The following is a 14,730-nucleotide window of genomic DNA, read 5'->3' as shown; positions in this document are numbered from 1 at the left end:
GGGGCAATCAAAACTGCAGAAAGCAGGTAAAACCAGCTCCAGTTCATATGATGACAAGTTGCAGGAAATGAAAGGGGTAAAAGTGAAGATTTATGGGAGAAATGGTGAGTGCAATTACTACGTGTGCTGTATTGATTTAAGAGGATTGTACTGCTCCCAGATAGAAATGGCTTTTATGCGTTTGGGCCTATCCCTGACAAAAACACTTTCTTCTCCGTTGACAAGGCCTTGTTGCTATGGAAATGTACGGCTGGATACAGGGGCACAGGCACGTTTTGATAACACAGGCCTAATGGATGTATTTTTGCAACATTCACAGCTCCTTTCTTCTTATTTTCTCCTGAGCAGACGACCATTTCTTCTATTTGTTGCCACTTGATGAAAAAAATGTCTCTCTCTAATCTTTTAATTTAGCTTAGATTTCCTTCTCCTTCCAAGCAATGCAGTCTGGCAATTAAACTACTTATCTAGAGACTCCATGCTGGGGCTGGTTGCCTGTTGCTTGTTTTTCCTGTCTGTGAATCTTCTTACAGATGCCTTCTCATTGTCATCGTTCTAAAAGCATCATACGTCTTCTGGCTTCTGCTTCATGAAGGGTATGAAAGACCAGCCATATTTCTGATCTATAAAGATGCCAGCTAAATCGTAAACAATATCACGATGCCCTACATGTACAGTTACACAACCTTTGACATGTGCTTTGCTTCTTCATGAAAGATCAGTTCCTCAGAATACTGCAGAAAGCAAGCAGGGAGAGGGGGGACCAGCTGTTTATATAGGATTTGGTGGCCAGCCAACTGCCCTCCACAAATGCCCCGCACTTGGGTATTTTGCAGAGTACAGTGGTACCTCAGGTTACATACACTTCAGGTTACATACACTTCAGGTTACAGACTCCGCTAACCCAGAAATAGTACCTCGGGTTAAGAACTTTGCTTCAGGATGAGAACAGAAATCGTGCTCTGGTGGCATGGCAGTGTTACCAAAAAGGACCAATACGGCAGCAAGCAAAGGCTTTAGCAGCTTCGTCAGCTGCTGGTGGCTGGAAAGCCAGACAGGATGTTTGTGACTGTTGCCATGGGAAGAAAGGGGCAGTCCATTCTGTACTGAGCACCGGATGTTAGCTCAGTGTGTGTCATGTGACCCGTACTGGAAGTACATGGGTAGAGTTTATTCTTACTGCTGTTGAGTGCAGACATGTTTCTCTGTACTGCTGTAAGAGAGAGAAATAAAAGAATGTAAATAGATTTCTGTCTGCTTCTTTCCCCTCCCTGGGGATACCAAAGGGGAGAGAGAAGGAACGGTGTGTTCTTCTCACATCTGGGAAGGATTGCCGAGACCTCGCCTGTTTATCTGCCGGGAGTCGCAGCGGGGAGGTCAACAAGGAATTCCTGCCGGTGCCTACGTTGTGGCACGTACCTCTGACCGAGGCAGAATTCCAACAGGCAGCAGCAGGAGGCCCCATTAACTAAAGTGGTGCTTCAGGCTAAGAACAGTTTCAGGTTAAGAACGGACCTCCAGAACGAATTAAGTACTTAACCTGAGGTACCACTGTACGACACAGATCCACTTTCAAAATGCAATAATCAGAAATTTGAAGCTGTGCATATATTTGCAAAGTTATTGTGGTATGAAGATATCCAAGTTGGAAGACATACACAATACACACATAAAAACATAAGAAGAGCCTACTGGATCAGGACAATGACCCATCTAGTTCCTAGAGAAGTCCACTAGCACAACCTGAGTGTAAGGGCACTCTGCCCTCCCAGGGTTTCCAGCAACTAGTATTCAGAACCATATTGTCTCTGATAGTGGAGGCAGAACACAGCCATCATCACCCTAGCTAGCAGGACCAGTGGTCAGGGATGGTGGGAACTGTAGTCTCAAAACATCTGGAGGGCTGAGTTTGAGGAAGCCTGCACTACATGAAGAAATGCTTTCTTTTATCTATCCTGAATCTTCCAATATTCAGCTTCATTGGATGTCCATGAGTTATAAGAGAGCATAACTTCTCTCTATCCACTTTCTCTGTGCTATGCATGTTATGCACTTCTATCATGTCACCACTTAGTTGTGAGATAAATCAGCCTCATATAACCAGCATGCTTAGTTCTAGTTAATGCATGAAGGAGTTAAGACCATAGAGAAGCTGTTTTCCTAGACTTAACTAGGTCACATCCCTCACCTTAGAAGGAAGGAAGGAAGTTTCTTTGCTTCTCCTCTCTCTCTCTCTCTCCTTTTCTTTTTTTAAAAAATAATATTTATTAAGTTTTCCAGTTTAACAATCCAATAAAGGCCACATTAAAGACATTCTGAATTGTAAAATAATCAAACAGTCCAAATATTAAGCCAAATCATAAATCTTTATTTGACTTCCCATGCTCTGAGGTCGGAGGATCGCCATAATCTCACATTTGCACTGCTTTCTTAATCATTCCAGGTGGTTCCCATAAATCAATCCAATGTTAATCCTTCGTTCGTTTTCACACCTCTGAGTTCATCCAGCAAGCGAGTTATATAAAAACTCTCTCTCTTTTCCACCATGTAACCAAGCAGGAAGGATGTCTGGGAGATTGCTCCAAGTGTGGCTTTAGCAAATCCATATTTGTGTTTCTATACAAATAATTTGGAAACACTTAGTCTACTGTGTGAAATCTTTGTGTAATGGAGGTCAGGACTTGATTGCTCTCGGCTCAGACCACATGCATGGCTTACAAGTCATACTCCTCAACCTATAGTACTGAGATGCTGTCTAGTCAGAGGGCTTATTATTCCTCCTAATTTATAATGAATAAACTGGGCTGCTGGGTTTTATTCTTCTAATTATTTTATAATATTGTCATTGTAATTAAAGGCAGCATTGCAAAAAAGCATTTTTTAAAAAAAAAATATTGTTTGTTTGTTCAGGAAATTTCTTTGGCGTTCAATGACTCCAAAAATACCCTGCTAAAAAAATGCAACTACAAATGAATGAAGATGAATTTGGTATTTCAAATTTTGAGCCAAACCATCATGTTTACTTATTGTCAAGTATAAAATATTGGAAACCTATATCTGATGCTAACTATCCAACTTGGGCAACTTTAGAATATACACATACAACACCTTTGGTTGGTTGGACCAAAGATTAGGATCAAAATATTTGAGAATTTGGGAGACTCTTGAAACAAGTCCATTAGAAAGATATGGAATATAATGCCTAATAGAAACAAATTTGAATCATTTCCCCACACTAAATTAACTTAGTGGAGAAATCCAATTTTTAAAACTGCGGGAAAAGATGGTAATATGGAAAAATTGGGTGGAAGCAGGCATATTGACTTTGGATCAACTGATAAATGAGGAAGATGAATTTTATATGTACAGTGTTTTAAGAAATAAATATCATGATCAGATGCATCCCAATGGCAATAACTGCAGCTACAACATCTTGTAACAACAGTGTTTGGACCAGCAACTTTCTCTCTTGTGGGTGGGGGGGTGACTAAAAATCAGTCCTCCTGTCAGGGAAATATCTCCTCACTGATCCAGTGTAAGATATTCCACCTTCTCCTTCTTTAGCAGAGTTTGTCTTTTCATCCTGTGAAGTAAACACACACACACACACACACCAAAGCTTTAATAGTAGAAAAATGTAACATAGTAACATACTAAGAGAAATGAAACATCTTGAGTGACAGTTATCCTTTTTTAACTGACAACCTGAAGGGAGGGGCCAATTCTAGAGTACAGCATAAAAGCCCCGCCCACTAGAGGCCAGGTATTCTATTAATCAAATTTGGCTTCCATGCTTTTCCTACATTCTCAGCTTCTGAGACACAGGAGATATTAGAACAATTGGTCAAATCTTTGGAAAGAAAAAAAAGCAATCATTTCCTATTTGTTATTAATTAGTAACTTTGATATGCAAACTTTAAGAAAGGACTGGAATAAAGAATTGGATGTTCTCTACTACCTAGACAGTGGAACAGTCTCTTAGCTTCCGTAGCAAAGGTATCAATGGATCTCAAACTAAGACTTACACAACAGAAAATAATATTTGGAATCTATTGGACAACTCCTTTGAATTTGTATAGAGAAGGACTGTCTAACGCAGCTCATTGTTGGAGATGTAATAAGGATGATGCCTCTTTGAAACATACATTCTTACAGTGTCCAATTCTCACTAAGTTTTGGGAGAAAGTGTTAGACTGTATAAATATGACTGTACAGAAAAACTTAAAAGAGTACTCCTATGCAAGGAAGAAACTCTGAAATAAACCTATAGCTCTACTAAGTGTAGTGTGAGTCCAGATCCTGCTAAGATTTGCAGACCTTGGAACACAGCATTCTCCTCTATGAACTTGCTTGGAGTTTAAGATCTGCACCAGAGATCCTTCAGGTTTCCTTTGTCAGGTGAAACCAGGCAGGTGGTGACCAAAGAGAAGACCTTGTCACTCTTTGAAGAGTGTCCTGGGAGACACCAACTCATTCAGCATTCCATAGACTTTCATAAAACGGATTTGCTCACTGGTGCCTTAAATGGCTCTTAATAGTTCTTTAATTTTATTGTCTTAGCGCTATTTAATTGTATTTTATTATTTTAAAATGTGTTTTACTTCTGCTCTTAAATTTTATGACATTTTACGAGGTGGTAATTATTTCTCGTTCCTGCTACCTTTATTTGTTATTTTGGGTATGTCACTTGGTATATTATTTTTATTGACAAAACTGCTCATAAACGTTTGAAATAAAACAACTAGGGATGTCACAGAGTTTCCAGAGTTTCTCACCATTAGGGAGTTACAGCACCTGCTGGGCCTGTAGAAACAGATATGGGACAGGCATTTATATGGGAAACGCAGCCAGATAGGTGGGGTATAAATAATAAATTTTTATTATTATCAATTATTATTATTAATAATAATAATAATAATAATAATAATAATAATAATAATAATATAAATAAATGATTGTGTATACCTAAATGGTTCAATGTACTGTTTCTATGAAGTAATATAATACTAGTTTTAAAATATAAATATACCAAATCATGCAAATCTAATTCCAGTAACACTTTGCTAAAGTTGTGCTAGTCTACAACTTGACATCAGCTTGAAAATATTCCTTAATGGTGTGAATGAACCTATTTCATTTCCTCCAGAGAGGTTTTTCTCCCTCTCTCATAGTACTGGAAGCTGAGCTCATCCAATAAAGATGATTGATGGGAGGTTCAGGACAGAGGGAAGGAAGTACTTCTTCATACACCACATCGTTCAAGGGGTGAGGAACCTCAGAGACCTGGAGGGGTCTATTGGCCTCCAGGTCTCCTTGACTGGCCTTTGAGACTCTCCCCAGGCTATATGCCAATCACACCACCTCTCCCCAGGATATACCCCTCAATGGCCAGGATCAGGGGCCACATACCTCTCAATGCCATCTGTTGGGAAATGAGAGCAGCAGAAGGGCTATTGCCTTCCTATCTTGCTTGGTTCTTTCAGAGGCCACTATGGGAAATAGGATGCTGAACTAGATAGCCCTTGGGTCTCATCCAGCAGGGCGCTTAGATTCTTAACTGTGATGGGATTATTATGATTTGATCGGTCCTATGAATCCGTTACTCCTTGGTTCGGTTGCTGGTAAATGGCTGGTGTCCTATAGGCTGCTGCCTGTTAAAAGAGGCAAGGAAGAGCACTGAGCATGTCAGATTAGCATATCAGATTGCAGAATTCAAAATTTATGCATTTGATTTTTCAAAGGTTGACTGGTATGAGTGTGTGTGTTACACACAACGGTTAAAACACCCCCCCTAAAACAAACTCAGTCAGAACTCAAATGTTCTCAGATTCAAAATATGGATTTCTTTCCTTTCTTTATTTTGACACTTTCTCATTTTAACTCTGTAATAAATTCTCTCTATGTCTCTGCATATTCTTATTTGGTCCCCATATCAAGCAGATGCCCTGCTTCCTATGATATGCTACTTGTCCTTTCATAGATCAAAAAAATGATATGCACACACTTATATGTAGAAATAACTCTTTCATTTGCTCTTTCAGAAAGTGCAGATGAACTGATGCTCATAAATACCCTATTAAGGCTGCCATCCTATGGAGAATTAGGTGCACCTAAGCCCACTAATTTCAATTAACTCTGCATAAAATTAATCTGGAAACAGGACGCAGAAGCAGGAAAAAGAAAATGCACAATTTTTGCACATGGGCAATTTTTTTGTATCGTTCCAAGTGGGAAAGACTCTCTTCTACTAGTTATTTGATGGAATAAATACAGGAGGTGTATGTTTTATTTATCTATCATATTTGCATCCAAGGTTCTTGGGTGGTACATGTGGAAATTATGCTGTTATCTTAACAGTGTTTTTTTGAAGTAGGTTACAGCACAATTCAAACCAAAGAATCACTGGGGTGAGAGAGCTTGGAATAGGCAGGTCTTGGGTTGTCTTGGTTCAGCTGGGGCTAGACCAGTGTAGCTATCTCAACCGGGTTATGCTGTCTCACCCAGAAGAACTTTCACTTAAGTCCAGAAGCTGGGTATGCAGGAGGTAGGAGATGTACACCTATTCCAAACCAATTTCAGTTCAGGCACATGACCTGGTAACTCGGGGGAATTTATGCTAGTAAAAAAAGGTGGTGTAAGTCAAATTCTGTTTCAGAGCCTTGCTTCCCTTCTGCCAGGCTCAGGTTGCCTCAGCAAGCAGTACACTGCTCCCAAATGGAGTTTGGAATAGGGTAATTTACATCACTGCAACTTAAACTGGTGTAAACTTGACCAGCTTCCTTTATTTGGGAATGCTCTGCTAGGAAATGAAGTGGTTTCTGCTCCAAGGTTGCTTACAGAGCTTCATGGCATGGCTTCTCTCTCCTGCCAGTCCAGGTTGGACGTCACACTGGCTTCTCTCTCCTGCCAGTCCAGGTTGGACGTCACACTGGTTGTACTTATCAATGGACAGAAAAGGCTATACTCCTGGGCCAGTGAGCCATTAAAGGCAAAAGAGCATTTGTCCACATTAAAGAGTAGCATTCCAGTTACTCTAGCTAACAGCTTTCTGTCTTCCTTGTTCAGAGATAGTGTTGGGTGAAGCACATTTCTTTCCCAGAGGCACACTTCACTCCTACATCTGAGATGATTTACTTTAAGGGCAACATGTGAAATGCATGATCACATTTGGATTCATTTAATTTTTTTTTTGGGGGGGGGGGTGGATTCCAGGAGCTCCCTATCCAGTTTGAGACTACAGCACAGGGAAGTGGGATTGACTTTTCTCTTCAAACTGTTTTTCCAACACCCCTCCCCTCCCTAAAGCTGCTATTTCCTCAGGAGGGAAGTTGTGGAGGGCTATAGCTAGCAGTTCCCCTTCTAAGCCAAACAGTAGCTCTGGAAGTATTTACCTCCACCCATTACAAAATGACACAGCAGGAGTGCCAGCTTGTCCCCGCAACCATGGGTGCCTAGGGCCGTGTCTCTGGCACTGAAATTTGTGGGTGCCCAGCCTCTTCTTGGAGAATTTTGTGGGTGCTTACCCAGGGAGTTGGCACCTATGTGACACAGTATGACAATTATCAATGCAAGAACCCAACCTCTATGTCTGTGTGTGCGCTTTCTCGAGTGGCGTTGTGTGCAAGTGCTGTGTGCACGCTGCTGTTCCTCACTGCTCCAACCAGCTTCAACCGTCACTCCATCACCTAAGTTTAAGGTGCTTCAGTGTAAGGCCCCGGACAACACGCAGCCGCTTCTGAGAGAAAATACTTTCTCTTCCTTTCTAAGGCCACATCCGCACTATATAGCTCTCACAGTGGTTCAATAGTAACTCTCTTTTCACAGGAAACCCAGCTTTGCAGCTTTGTGAGGGGAATAGGGGCCTCCTAACAAATCTCGACACTCTTCCCAAACTACAGTTCCCAAGATTCATTGGAGGGAGCCATGACTGTTGAAGTGGCATAATAGTGCTTTAAATTTCTGGTTCAGATGTGGCTTACAACAGGAGTGCCTGAATGATCCATTAACACCCAATGCAGCAATGGCAGCCATTCTTCGTTGTAGGGCCTTGTGCAAAATACATTTTGTGGGGCTCTCCCAGTTTAGCCATTTGCCTTTCAGTCTCTGCTTTCTTTTTATGCTTTGTGGCCCTGCTCCCACACATGCTTTTTTACATTACCTGCCATAATGCAGCAAGATAAAAAAAAATTAAAAAGCTAGTAATAATGCCATATGATGCAGTTCCTTATGTAAGCTTACCACTTAAATCTTACATCCAGCGAATATCCCAAACAGATGTGGACGAGAGGGAGCGCACACAAAGCAAAGCAATTCCATCTGTCACCTTGGTCCGCTCTCCTAACAGTGACATTTATATATGGCAAGCCCATGTTTCTGGAAACATCCACAAAGTTCCACTTTGGAGAGCAATCATTCGACAAACTGTAATAAACCAAAAGTGCACACCAGCAGTAGGAGAGCCTTTACATTACCACTCTTCTCTTAAACATAAACAACTGAAGTGCTGAGGGAGGGAGGGAGGGAGGGAGAACAAACAGTAGCTAGCACAGGAAAGTCTACAACTGGCGATGAGGGCTCTTCATGGCGAAGCAGCCAGAAGCACTCCAAACATAGCAGGAAGTCAGGATGCATAGGACATGCAAAACCGATAACACTATGTCAGTGTGTGTCTCTGGGAAATTCAGACATGGCACATATCTGTCAGAGAAAACAGAATGCATGACAAAATTATCGTATAGGATGGTATTGCAGATTTGGTGGGTGGTCTAGAGCCTCTATACACCACACACCTTATGGGTTCCCTACTGTACTGCAGAGATTTCAACAAGAACATAATCCCTGCCCCACACACTGAAGGCTTGCTGGAAAGCAGTGAGCCCCAAACAGCTCGTTTGTACAGTGACTTAACAGTTGGGAATCCTCCCGTGCTGTGGGTGCCTTGTAATTATTTCATTTATTCTTCACGGCGCACGAACCCCGTTCTGTCACAGATTGGCAGTTGTAATTCTCGGGGCTATGGAGAATGCGCTCTGCGCGGCTGTGCCGGGGCCTCTCTGCTTTGTGGCTTAGAGGAGCGCACGCAAGCTACAGCTGGTGTCCCCAACTGGGAGCTGTAGGCGTAAGCGTAAAACACACTGTTATGACTGGAGGTGAAGTGTAGCAGAAGATGATGATGTGGGATGGTTGAGTGGGTGTTTATTAGCTTTTTTTAACCAGTTTGGCATTTCCTTCCACTGTTGTACATTTTTAAATACTGTGCTGCCTCATTTAACTAAACGGCCCTAGGGAGAGCCAAAACATTTGGATAATCAGATGCCAAGATAGGCTAACATTGATCATGGAAGGATGTAGAGGTCACGTAGGAAATTTCAGCTATCCAGGAATTTTGGTTCTGTGAGCTACGTGTAACAGAGATCCGACTCTGAAATGTTTCTTTCTGCAGTAACTGAAGAGACAAGACAAAGCTATTTCCCTCTTTAGAATTCTTTTTTCCCCCTCCCCTGCCACCTACTTACAGTTTCTGTCACAAAAGCCATGAATTTCTAGGGAGTTGCTTTGTTCTCTGAGAGAAGGTAGCTTAAAACGGGTGTGTGTGTGTTCTTAAATGTATTACATTTCTTGTCATCCTTGCTTTAGTTTTTTAAATGCATTTATTCGTTTATAAAAAAATATTTATAAACCATCTTTTGGTCTTAACAAAGCCCCTCAAGGCAATGCGTAAAAGTGAAGACGTTAAAGGCAACTGTTAAGAGTGAGGGAAATTGTGTTTATGGGTGTGGGTGGGTTTAAGTGGATGAATGTGCGCAGGTGTAGCCTGATTGAGGGATGGGTGCCTTAGTAGGTGTTGAACTTGTGCAGGTATTGAAGAATAGAATCCCATTGTATGGATTTTGATACACTATCAGTTTTATTGTTTTCTACACAGTGTTTACTTTTGATTTGCTTGTAAACTACTTGGGTGGGTTTTCCCCCCAATGAAAAGTTGAACATAAATAGTTGAAATACTTGAAGAAGAAAGCCATTTTTACACAATAAGCCAGATAAAGGACAGACCGGAAAATATCTTAGAGCCAGGAGGAGCAAAATTAAAAGAATCGTTGAAATGATTGAAAGATATGCAGAGCCAAGCATTTTTACTGCTGTTCTAAAAGTAGGCAGCAATGGAGGGCAGGGCTCCTACAGACAAAGGCCTGTCCTCTGTTCCCACCAAACTCACATCCTAATGTGGTGGGTCACAAATTTATTCCGCACTCTTAGGCTACAACCGCACCAAACCTTCAAAGCGCTATTCTACCTCTAACAGTCGTGCATGACAAAAGAATCATTGGAACTGTAGTTTGTTAAGGGTGCTTAGAGTTATTAGGAGACTCCAAGTCCCCTCACACAGCGACACTTCTCAAAGTATTTTATCTATTAATTGTTCTACCCAAGGAACTGTTGGAATTGTAGCTCTGCATGGGAGCTCTCAGAATTTGCATGAGTAGGGACATACAATACAGAGGTGCCTTTAGGTAGGTTCTGTGCAAAATTTCAGGAGGGTAGAAGCAGGGTTTAGGGAGTGGTAAATTTTAAAAAGTGTAATTGAAGCTTTTGAAAAAAACTTACTTTGTTTTCTGCTCAGTCTGTACTGAATTCAAAGTCTTTCTACATCCTCCCCAAAGCACTGTGATTTGAAACAAAAGGGCAGTCTTAATGAAGTAATCCTGTCCGTCAGAGTTGTCCATCAAAGAACCATACTCCTCTTCAGGATTCCCCTTTCCTCTCTGCCTGGAAATTTCTATTTATGGAGAATTGGGGGGATGTTGCAAAAATGTATAAACAGTGGTGGTGGTTGGGGGGGAACAGGTACCAAAGTCCTCCCAAGTGCTAAAGCAGCTTCAACGCTCAGAGCTAGCCTGCTTCACCTTGGACCACTTCTGATTCTAAAATAGTCTGAATATCTCCAGGCAGATATCCTGACCTTGTTGCTGTTCCTTTATGTAAGGCTAATGCACAGTATGCTTTTAACAGTTAAGACTTTTGCATTTACATTTACTAGGGGCCTTACTTCAGAAGCTATGTTATTCATCTCGCTTTCCACCGTGACAAAATAATGTAATTTACGTAATCTATTTCATAATTTACACTGATGTCATACCTTGGGTCATTATGTGATTCCGCCCCATTCATTTCCATGCAAAGCCAATGGGAGGCAAACATAATTAGTTGTGTATCATTTGTACACTAGAAGCAACAGCAGCAACAAACGCCAGTTGTATTCACTGGACTGATTTCCATTTCGGAGATGGGACGAACAAGGGAATACCATCAATTTCCACTCCTGTTTCTGTTCTCATAGTAATTTTCCAACATTCCTAATATTTACTCATATTTACCAATAAGTCACTTATAGTTTGGTTCTTAACTTGTTGAGAATTGCCTCTGAAATTTAACTTCAATGTGAGTCTCTTGAGCTCATACCCCAAATAAATGGATTCTCAGCCGCATTACATATGCGCCACAAATCACAGCATTATAATTCAGGACATATCCAGAGAAGAGCTTCTGGTGTTCTGAGTTTGGCTTCTTTTAGGGCCCAAGATAAGCCCAGGAATTAATTAGCCACCACCTCCCTTGCTTCCTGCTTTTACTTTTGATTTTTGTCTTCTGCCACTGTTCTCTATGCCTACAATGGCCTCCTCATCTTTATCCCTTAGGATACCTCTTTTAAAATCTTCCTTCTTGAGTTTCACTCACTTCTTTTTTTTTACTTTGCTTTAGCCATACCTGTCAGCACAGTTAACCATGCTGTAATTAACCCATTCATCTCTGTTCCTTTTTCAAATCCTTTCTTCCACCTCCACATTACACGTCTATAAAAGGGAAGAAAACATGTGTGCAAGTACACTGATTTCACCTATTGATATATTTTTCAACAGTATATTCAAGACAACATATGATTGAACAAGAATAAAACTGTAAAACCTCATGGTAGAACAAGTGAGAAACGCTGAAAACACGGGGGGGAATACAAAGTGTGCAAAAAGCAACATTGCAACAGTTAAAACCAATTAAAAACCATCTGCCAAGATTTCAAAATATGTACACAAAAAAGTTGTTTGGCAGGAGAAAAGGCCACCTGAAAAAAGTATCTTTAATTCTTTGTGAAATAGCAAGCGAAGGAGCCAAAGAGATGTCTCTGGGAAGGGAATTCCATATCATGGGTGCTGCCACTGACAAATTTCAGCAAAAGAGGTGACAGAAGAAAGGGTGCATCAATCGGTATTTCTAGATGGGGAGAAATATATGGTAGAACATGAGTTCTGCATGTGCTTCAAGAGTCCACTAGTTAGTTCTGCCACATTCTCATGTCTGAAAGATCATCTCCATCCCTATTGGCTTTCTTGGATGTTAAGATCTGCAAAGGGGCTCTCTTGGTATTCCGCCACCCTCACAAATGTGGGGAACAATGGCTCAGGAAAGGGCTTTCTCTGTGGCAGCTGCTAAATTGTGCAACTCCCCCCAACCCACACAGTTGCATCTTGCACCTTCCTTGTACAGTTTTCACCACATGCTGGCCTTTGACAGTCAGGGCTGTCTTACGCATAGATGCTAGGGGTGCGGGGTACCCGGGCACTGGGCTCTCAGGGGCGCCAGGCCGAGAGTCCGGAGCTGAGAGTTGTGTCCGGGGAAGTGCCTGCCCGTTGGTTGGAGCGCTGTGGCAGGCGGCTCTTCTGTGGGCGGCTCTGCGCCACAAGTTCAGGGGTGACTGAGCCAGCGAGACGCTGAGGTGGCCGGCCAGCTCCCCCCTCCTGCACGGCTGGGATTGGGCAACTTGGGGGGGCGCCAGATGGATCTTTGCACCCTGGCGCCACATATGCTTAAGACAGCCCTGTTGACAGTTAATGTCTTTTATTTTGTGGGACCCACTTCTTTTGGTAAAATTCATACTGTTCTGTTCCATTTCAAATGGTGTTATACTTGTTTCATAATTGCTAACACCTTTATCGGTTCTTCCTGTTGTCTATTTTATGACTGTAATCCACCTTGGGACGTTATGGTGAAGGGCAGGTAAGAAATCTTATAAATAAACAAGTAATGTTTAATAATATGCTTTTATCTCCTATAATGTGTGAAGAACCTCTGATAACAATCATACAAGGAGCAGAGACCATGATTAGTAGGAATGTAAGAAGCTGTATTATACTGAGTCAGACCTTTGATCCATCTAACACAGTGTTGCCTACACTCAGGGCCGGCCCACCCATGAGGCCAAGTGAGGCAGCTGCATCAGGTGGCAGGATCCACTAGGACAGCAGATCCCAATATCAAACTTTCTTTCCCCCTTGTTCCTGATGTAGTTCTTTCCTCACCCCGTGGGGAAGGGGTCACCATGTTGGGGTCCATCTCAGGTGCCAATATCTTTGGCTGGCCTTGCCTAAACTGACTGGCAGTGCGTCTCCAGAGTTCTTCTGCCATGCCTGGAGATGCCAAAATTTGAAACTGAAGCCTGTTGCCTGCAAAGGATGTCCTCTGCCACTGAGTTATAGCCCTCTTCTGCTTCCATGTTTTATTCAGCTGCATGCATTTTTTATTATTATTAAATGTTAAATACTTATAGTAAGTAGCAGTAGCATCAATTCGTAACTTTGGGGGCCACTTGAGAAGATATCCTTTGTGTTAATTTCACTCCTAAAGGTGACCCGTATAATTGTTTTAAATAAGGAGAAATAAATTAATTTATTAAACTATTTCAAAACTGCTCTTCATGGAATGTCACCCTCACATGGCAGTGTGTAAGAGAATAACAGCAAAATATAATGCCATATAAAAGCACAGATTAAAACCACACTGTACCTTTTTAAAAAAAAAAGCAGTAACAATTAATCAAAACTTAGGTGTTAATTAAAATCACATATAAATACTTTTCCTAGAAGCTAGATAGGAATGTATGTTTCTTTAGGGTATGGGTCATTGTTGAGGACAGGGCTCAAACTCCCCACAAATCAGGGCTTTTTTCAGCTAGAACTTGCAGAAACTCAGATCCGGCACCTCTCAGATGGGTTCTGTCACCTCTCAGGTGGTCACCATTGCCATTCTAACAGAACAAGGGAGATGTTCACGGTGAGTTCTGGCACCTCTTTTTCTAGAAAAAGAGCACTGCCACCCATCATTATCAAAATGGCTCCACCTCCTTAGAGTGTCATCTGTAAATAATATGCCAGACATGTTTCTTCCTTCCCAAGCAGGGTGGGACGTAACTTATTTCCTAATTACAAAAGAATATAGGATAAAAAAGAAATTATGACTGCCAGATGGTGAATTGCTGCTTAGCAGGAACAAGCAAGGAGAGGACTCAGTCAATCACCGGGTAAGTGATAAGGCAGCACAGTGAACTACCAAAGAAGAAGGAAGCTCATTACACCAGACACTAAATTATTCTTATAGAGACTTCTACTTCTTTCCCTGCTTCTATTTTTTATTCTAAGCCATAAAGCAAGCAATTCCACCAAGGCCCTCTTTTAAATGATTAACATTTTCATTTTAACTTTTGTTTTTGATTGTATTCCAGCCATTAATCTGACTTGTGTCTTACCCTGCCCTTCTCCTCTTTCCTTCTTTTAAACAGGCTTCATTCATCTCACTGTGCTTTGCAAGCCACGGTAGTCTGTTCTGAAGGTGTGGAGCAACACTGGGTTGCTATGGCAATGTGGGCTTACCACACAGCAAGGCCATAGCTAGATTCCACCG

General features: G+C 41.6%; 1 long non-coding RNA gene across 1 annotated transcript in view; it reads right to left on the bottom strand.

Moving 5' to 3' along the window:
* The window catches only part of LOC309363671, a 17,101-nt gene extending 2,371 nt beyond the window's left edge, over positions 1 to 14,730 (bottom strand). The window contains exons 1-5 of the long non-coding RNA XR_014165528.1: positions 14,576 to 14,730; positions 10,606 to 10,663; positions 8,239 to 8,421; positions 5,410 to 5,651; positions 2,416 to 3,583 (exon numbers count right to left, since the gene is read on the bottom strand). This is a non-coding gene — a long non-coding RNA (uncharacterized lncRNA). The remainder of the gene's footprint in view (positions 1 to 2,415; positions 3,584 to 5,409; positions 5,652 to 8,238; positions 8,422 to 10,605; positions 10,664 to 14,575) is intronic.

This window comes from Podarcis melisellensis, assembly GCF_964234715.1.
Source record: "Podarcis melisellensis genome assembly, chromosome: 2".
Classification (NCBI taxonomy): domain Eukaryota; kingdom Metazoa; phylum Chordata; class Lepidosauria; order Squamata; family Lacertidae; genus Podarcis; species Podarcis melisellensis.
The sequence above is the reverse complement of the archived record's forward strand: the minus strand, read 5'-3'. Positions and strand labels throughout refer to the sequence as shown.